This window comes from Sinocyclocheilus rhinocerous, unplaced genomic scaffold (genome assembly GCF_001515625.1).
Source record: "Sinocyclocheilus rhinocerous isolate Xijiao unplaced genomic scaffold, SAMN03320098_v1.1 scaffold952, whole genome shotgun sequence".
In the NCBI taxonomy this organism is placed as follows: Eukaryota; Metazoa; Chordata; class Actinopteri; order Cypriniformes; family Cyprinidae; genus Sinocyclocheilus; species Sinocyclocheilus rhinocerous.
Genome location: NW_015641498.1, coordinates 182,122 through 189,877, shown reverse-complemented (window position 1 = coordinate 189,877; position 7,756 = coordinate 182,122). Strand labels below are relative to the sequence as shown.

The following is a 7,756-nucleotide window of genomic DNA, read 5'->3' as shown; positions in this document are numbered from 1 at the left end:
GCTTAATGCGCATATCCTATATGAAAAGCATTTTAGGGGGCCCTTGGCTTTTGGGGGCCCAAGGCGGTCGCCTACCTTTGCCTAATTGGTAAGTCCGCCCCTGGGTCACATCACAGTGGAGTAAGCTTTCTTAATCGCGGCTTGTGTATTGCAAATACATACGAGCATCATGACTGTCTGTCACGCGACTCTGTTCCACTTTTGGGCTTGAACTGATGGTAAAACTAAGGACATTATGTACTGTCTTTACATTTATGTTGAAAGCTGAAGCTCGTGATTATGGAAAGGGGCGTTAAATTTCCGACGCGTGCTTGTGGTGTTCGGCCAATCACAATTCACTGGGTCAGCTGGCCAATCAGAGCAGACTGTGCTTGTCGGAAGGAGGGGCTTTGTAGAAAACGATGAGTTTGAGAGCGGCGGGGCATAGAGGAACTACAATAATGTACAGTATTTGAAAAATGTGTTTTTTGAACATTAAAGCATGTCAACATATTCTGTTACACCAAATGCACAAAATAATGATCTTTAAAATAGCATCATATGACCCCTTTAACGCCGTCTCGCCGCTAGCCAAACTCTGCATTGCTGATAATGGTTTCGAGTATCAATATATCTGCCCTTTCAAATGAACATGTCAACATGGAGTAGGGCTGCTCAATTATGGTAAAAATCATAATCACGATTATTTTGGTCAATATTGTAATCATGATTATTTAACCCGATTATGAGTGAACCATATGACCAAAACTTTGAGTGATTTATTTAAAGATAGTGATATATCAAATACATATTTCCTGTAAATAAGGTTGGTATGACACATTTTAGAGACCAGAGAAATTTCACAATTCTCAATACCACAGCAGAATATTAGGGTATAATATTAGCTAGTAAAAAACAAAAAAAAGTCCTAAAAATTATTGAAAATAATTAACTGTCAGTAATAAAAAGCAAAGGACAAATACAATAGAATAAAAAGATACAAATGAAACAAACTGTGATTTAAGTTTTTTTTTTTTTAAGGCTAATGCAAGTCTAAAGTAGGCTAGGCTATTCAGTTAACAGCCTACTGCAGAAATGAATAATCAAATGTAAAAAAAAAACAGCATAGTCTTCACTGTAATAATTAAACTTTCTTTGTTTCTTATTGAAGGTACAAAAGTCCTTCAGTCAAGAGCAGTGAGTGATTTTGTCTTTGTCTTTTGTTGTTTGATTAATATTAAGCACACAGTCGGCAGCAGGAATATTAGCCCGCTGTCACTTTAAGAGCGCACGGATCCAACGAATGTATTTTCATTCTCAACTATTTAAGTTCATTTATTACATGACCGACAAGGGTTTACATGAATAATCACTAAGCGCCACATTTTGACACTATTTTACGTGTATATGACCATTTAGGCGCGCACCTTGAGCTACAAGATGACTTTACCTGTCCGTCTTTTGTTCCGTCTCTGAGCATTTTCCGTCCCATTTTGCAGAAGTTACATGATTTTACTGATTTGTAATTGGGAAAATTGCAATTGATTGTGAAATTGGGCTTTTAATGGAGGAACGAAAGCGCACCGCTGGAAAGGGGGCGGAATGGGGCGCAATAATCGTTTTATCTCGATTATTGTATTTTCATAATCGTTGGAGGCCAAAATCGAAATCAAAACTGTATTTCGATTAATTGCACAGCCCTAACATGGAGTAATCTCAGGGCCTGTTCACACCTGACATCTGGTCACTTTATGGGTTTTCTCTTATCGGTTATGGACATGTTTACATGCTACACTTTTATGGGCATGTTTACATGCTACACTTCATCACTCAACCTCCGACAGCCAATAGGATTAGCGTGATTTAACACGTTTAGACACTGGCACATGATGAAGGCATTCTCGTAGTGTTATGTTTGCATCAATATGCCCTAATAACACGTTATTTCTATTTTGTTCTAGAGCGTGCACAAGAAGAACCGGAGCCGTGACTGCACTGTTTTCACTGATTTACTCTGCACACTGCAACAACAACAACATACAACACGGGAGTGCATTCTAGAGGCCATCAGGTATTATAACATCAACTCAAATACATTACACATAGCATCTACGTTCAATAGCATAAAAGTTCCACTTCAGAAGGGAACGTTTAATGCAGCGCTGAGCTGATGTAGAGGTGCTGCCACAGAAATTTTAAAATCTTTTTCCATGCATCCTCTTGTGCGTATGCGTGCAGTTTGGTTTGTCCACCCCATAGCATGACAACTGCAGGAACAACAACAACATGCATTAACATGTAAAACACAATCACAAATAAAGTCTAAACTTAGAATTAGAACCATATAAAAAATTAAAAATGACATGAGACATCATGCATGCATACCTCTCTTTTTTTTCCATATTAAATAGTAGTTTGTTGAATGAATGGTAGGCAAGTATGGAGGTTCAATCAGATGACCCGCGCCATGATATGTCAGGACTTCCATCAAGTGTCGATTTCCTGCTTTCTCCATCATCATTGCCATCTGGGTTTATAAAGTCAATATCAGGGATCTAAGTAATGTCACAGTTTTTTTTAAGCTGAATACTAAAAGAAATGAGCATACTAAATATAACTTATTTAGCATGTAAATTTATTGAACAAGTAAGATATTACTTGTCACTGGTATTAGGACAGTCATTGCTCATAGAATTAATGTAGTGTTTACCTTCATGTGGTCTACTCTTCAGCATAATGTTAACCACAAAAACTTTAACAACAGAAACTCTTAAATGTCAAACATAACAGCTTTAAACACTAGCAGGTCTTTCCTTTCAGTAAAGAACACATATAATAACACTTAATTTCAACATTTATTCTCCTTATCCAGTCCTCTACAAAGCATGCTGGGAACGAGAACGACAGCATAACTTCAGTGTGTGCTTATAATAAACAGAACAGCCCACTGCGGAAATGAATAAAATAATAACATATATACTGCTACAGAAGGTTGAGCATGATTTCACCAAGTACATGTTCCTAGAGACAGCAGTGTTTAGTAAATGCTCAAAGTGAGACTGAAAGATATAGTATATAACTCACATCTTCAGCAGATTCAACTGCAGGAAAAGTCTGATCATCATCACCATTCACCAACAGAAGTGGACACTTTATTCTCCCAACCTGTGTGAATTTTAACAAAAACAAGCAGACAACCTCAGTGAAAAAAAAATACTAAAATGTATTTGAAATACATTTATTTTGTGTTAGGTTTACTACCAATATATTTACATATGTATGTGTGTCACAAGATCAGACAGGGATCAACAAGAGGTAAGTACACTCAACTGGGTTTATTTGCAGGTGTTCAAGAGACACAGTGAAGTATGCAATTGATGGACTTAACTTAACTCTAAATGACGTTCTTTCTTATTGCAAGAACACCTGGATGATGCAGACAAGACAGGACAGGCAGGGATGTAGAAGGATGTAAGGCAGGTAATCATAGATGAGAGTCAGGTAAGTAGTTCTCAGGGAACGACGAGACCAGACAATGGTGAGATGGAAAGTGACTGCTTAAATACGGTGTGGGTGGTTAAAATTCCAGTGACTCTGATCTGGTGGGAGGAGCTGAGAAATCTGCTGCAGATGATGGAACTGACTCTATGACAGTACCCCACTCCACGGGCAGCTCCCAATGACCGCAGCGGTGGACAACAACGGAGAAGGCCCCTGCCTCTGGGTGCCGGGTGACTGGGATTGTTGGTATGGAATTTTGTTAACAGGGCTGGATCGAAGATGTCGTCACAAGCAACCCAGGAATGTTCCTCTGGGCTGTAACCCTTCCTGACCAGGGAAACAGGGATGGCTGTTAACCAAGGATGAATTGGAACGGCGTCTGACCAGTGGTAGCTTGGCGTAGGGAGTTCTGGGCATACTCAGCCCAAGGACGGTAATGACTCCAGCTCTGTTGGCGATCATGACAATATGACCTTGGGGCAATATGCCCCTGTGGATGGTATCCCGAAGATAAACTGACTGTGATGCCTAAGAGTTGGAAGAAGGCTTGCCACACTCTGGATATAGACTGGGGACCGTGGTCGATGTCTTGTAATTCCAAAATGCCTGAAGATGTTTTGGAATAGGACTTCTGCTGTTTCTAAGACGGTAGGCAAACCCTTGAGCGGAATCAATTTGCAGACCTTGAAAAAGCGATCGGTGGCCACCAGGACACAAGTACGGGATAGTGAAGGTGGCAGATCCGAGAGGAAGAGGTCTGCTGGCTGCCTGGGTGTTCAGAGCCCAGAGATGTGTGGCCATGAGGCACAGGCGAAGAGCTGACGGATCACAGAGCCATCCCTCAGAACCTCCCTGCGGAGCAGGTTCAGAGCGCATGACCTTTGCAATTCGATCATCAATGGCCCACTGGTTGGGACTGACGACAATGACTGGAGGTAGAATGGTTTCTAACACTGATAGACTGGGGTCAGTATTGTATATACGGGATAGAGCATAGATTTTCTGGTTCTGAACATTTTCTGACACGCGCTCTCTGTCTGCTGGTGGGAGTGTGCTCACCTATTTATTTTTGTCCAAATTCCGTTTTTTCCGTTTACATATTTCTGGATTCCGCTTTTTTCCGTTTTAATTTTTCTGGACTCCTTTTTAATGGTCAAATTAAATTTTATTACTCAAAAAGAATGTCTAATTATTTAAAATCATGAAACGTAAACAATTTCACATCAATTTATTAAAAGTAAAAAAAAAACCTACATGCTTAGAAATACATGCTATGAATTTTTTAAATTTTTTCTCACCATATGTTTGTGATATGTTTTTGATTATTTAGATGCTTTGTTGGATTTTCTAGTAGGAGGCAGCGTTTCTGTTTAAATGAGCGGTCAGACGGAAATGAGAGAAGTGTGCCGGCGTGCTGGTTAAGCTCCACGAACATGGCTTCCGAACTACGCTTCCTAGTTCCCTATCGATACTTCACTTGTACCGCGTCTGCTAAGACGCTATGGGAAAAAGCCCTTTTTTCTCCTGAACTGAAGCCTTTTTCAATAACGCAATGTAAAGAAAACGAACCAATGGCTCGGCAGCGGTGCTGCATTAACCTGTGGCCACAAAGCCCGCCAGAATGGGTGGGGTCATCTGGTTATATAAGTGGTCGCTTCGCCACAGGATTCAGATTTCTTCTCCTTCAGCGATGACGACGTTCTTTGCTGATCTCCGCTGACTGACGAGCCTGCTCGCCATTGACACACCTCGCAGTGGAACAGCGACCTTTCTGCTCGGCTGATGCGCCACCTTTCCCGCCATCTTCAGCCTCGCACAGCAGTGGTCCAGCTTCCCCTGTCGCCAGCAAAGAGCAAATTTTCGGCCCGTTGTTTCAAATGCTGTGCAGTTATTGCGGTACGTGCAGGTTTCTTCTCTGTCAGTCTTCTCTTGATGACGGCCACTGTGAGTGCGTTTCCTTCTTGGGAAAATCCCACGCGGAATACACGCTCACCGAAACGGTTTGTTCCAATTGTGAAAACATGAGTCTGGCCTCTCTGCGCTCGCTGATGGATTTCTTCACAGCGCTCGGATGCGAGCGATCTCACGCCGGCTCAAGTCCCGCGTGCCTCGCTCTCTCCACACAGGGAGGCTTCCCCTGTCCTCTTCACCCAGCCTGACCAGCGTCCCTCTGCCAGTGCGAGCGATCTGGTCTCGTTTGGTGGGAGTGATGACGAGCTGCTGGATGACAGCATGTCATTAGCAGCCTCGGATGCAGAGGAGCTGTCGGGCTCGAATGCCGCCCCCGCCCCCCTGCCGTCGTCTGAGCCCAGTGACGTTAAGCCCGGGATGGACGCTGAATTATTCAGTTTATTATTATTTATTACAGCCAACGAGTATCGTTCCTTGGAACAGTGTTCGACTCAACCCAAATGAGAGCGGTGGTAACGACAGAGCATGCTCTGATCATACAGCAGCTCGCGGCTTCCTTCAAGGCCAGTGCCTCTCGCCCCCTCAAGATGTTTCAAAAGATGCTGGGCCTTATGGCCGCAGCATCTTAAGTGCTACAGTTGGGCCTGCTTCATATGCGTCCCCTTCAGTACTGGCTGAAACCGCGGGTTCCATTCCATGCGTGGTGTCACGGACGCCTGCATATTAGGGTAGACTGTAGAAGATTTTCAGTGATCTTAATTCAATATAATACATATAATTATGCCTATAGATAAGAATACATTATTGTACTATCAATATAATACATATGATTATGCCTATAGATAAGAAGACAGCTATTGATCATTCTACATATGGTAAAAAACACCTCTCTAAAAATACAACAATGCATATGTGGAATTCTGTAACCAGCTCCAGGCATATATACTGTATATATCGGTGTAGAAAAGACATTCTGGAGTTACTTTTGCAAACCGTAACTCTGCTTTGTTGTTTGATCAATAAAGTCTACTGGCTTCAAAACCTCTTTAGCAATTTATTTTGAACAAGGAAAATAACAAGGAACATAATTGGCACCCCAGGTGGGACACGAGACCGGGCAAAAGAGTGAAAAACTGCAGCGGGCTCTCTCTGGACGATTAACATAAAAAGTGGCCACAAGGTAAGCTATTTGCTTAAAAAATTAATTTGTGTTATTCTCCAGAGATTGCCCGTTGTGGTAAGAAAACTCTAAAAAGCTCTTCCAAAAAGTTAAGAACCTGAAGAAAAAAAGGGGTTTTGAATCCAAAATTAACTGTAGGCTGTCATTAAATGTTGCATTCATATGGTCTTTGTTTACTGCATAGTTGCAGTGGGCGCGCGGTAAAATCCATGGTGGTTTAGTAGTTTTTAGTAAAATTCCATGGTGGTTTAGTTTAGGGCTGAACGATTTCCCTAGACCACAAAGTACTGATATGGATAAATTTGTATTACTAAAGATTAGGGCTGAACGATTTTGGAAAATAATTAATTGCGATTTTTTTTTTACCAATATTGCGATTGCGATTTAATATGCAATTATTTTTTAAAGCTCTTTGTTCTATTTTTGCTTGTATCTCTATATGCTTGTCTCTGTATTATTCATCAAAGACAAGCTATAAATCATTGTATAGTATGACCAACACATTATTAGATAGATTAAACATAAATGTTCTTTTCTGTAAGCCAGGCCTGTATGTTAAAATTAAATTAGGTGATGCATGAATTGATATGAATGACATTTTTATTTAACAACTACAATCACAGTATATTGACTGATTTGTTGAACTTCCAACCTTGTAAGCATGTAATAATTATGACAACATAAAGCACTGACAAATAAGCCTGGTGTAAACATTAATATGAAAGTCAGTAACAAATCACACAAACTAAAGTAGATTGCAGAAATATAAAAACAAATCTGTTGCTTTACCACACTACTTTAGGTAATTCAAAGTCAATGTAATAAACATATGTAAACATGTGCACTGCACTTTTTAAACACTGTCTGGAGCGGCAAAATACAGTAGAACCATTATAACCAGTGACGCTGTGTACACTGGATGCGTGACAAAACCCGACATTAAACTGATGCCTTGTTCTATTTATGACGTACTGACACAAAGTTAAAATGATTTGCAACGGTCTCTTTGTCGCATTCAGTGTAGAGCTGTTGTGGCGCGACAACTGTAGCGTTCAGTACATAGACTGTATAGACACCGTGAGTGAAGCCGAGAGCAAGATATGCCTCTTCATATTTTCTGCATTTAGCTTGTGAATGACCAGCACCTGCCTGGGTCTGTGCGACTTCATCTATGGCTTTTCTCTT

General features: G+C 41.0%; 2 long non-coding RNA genes across 2 annotated transcripts in view; one reads left to right on the top strand and one right to left on the bottom strand.

The window, feature by feature from the left end:
• The window catches only part of LOC107755153 (uncharacterized), an 18,174-nt gene extending 15,895 nt beyond the window's left edge, over window positions 1-2,279 (top strand). The window contains exon 3 of the long non-coding RNA XR_001641662.1: window positions 1,941-2,279. This is a non-coding gene — a long non-coding RNA (uncharacterized LOC107755153). The remainder of the gene's footprint in view (window positions 1-1,940) is intronic.
• On the bottom strand, window positions 2,204-3,160 carry LOC107755154 (uncharacterized). Its single transcript, XR_001641663.1, has 3 exons — window positions 3,064-3,160; window positions 2,365-2,506; window positions 2,204-2,246 (listed from the first exon to the last, which is right to left on the bottom strand). It is a non-coding gene; the product is annotated as an uncharacterized LOC107755154 (long non-coding RNA).
• Between the last annotated feature and the right edge of the window lie 4,596 nt (window positions 3,161-7,756).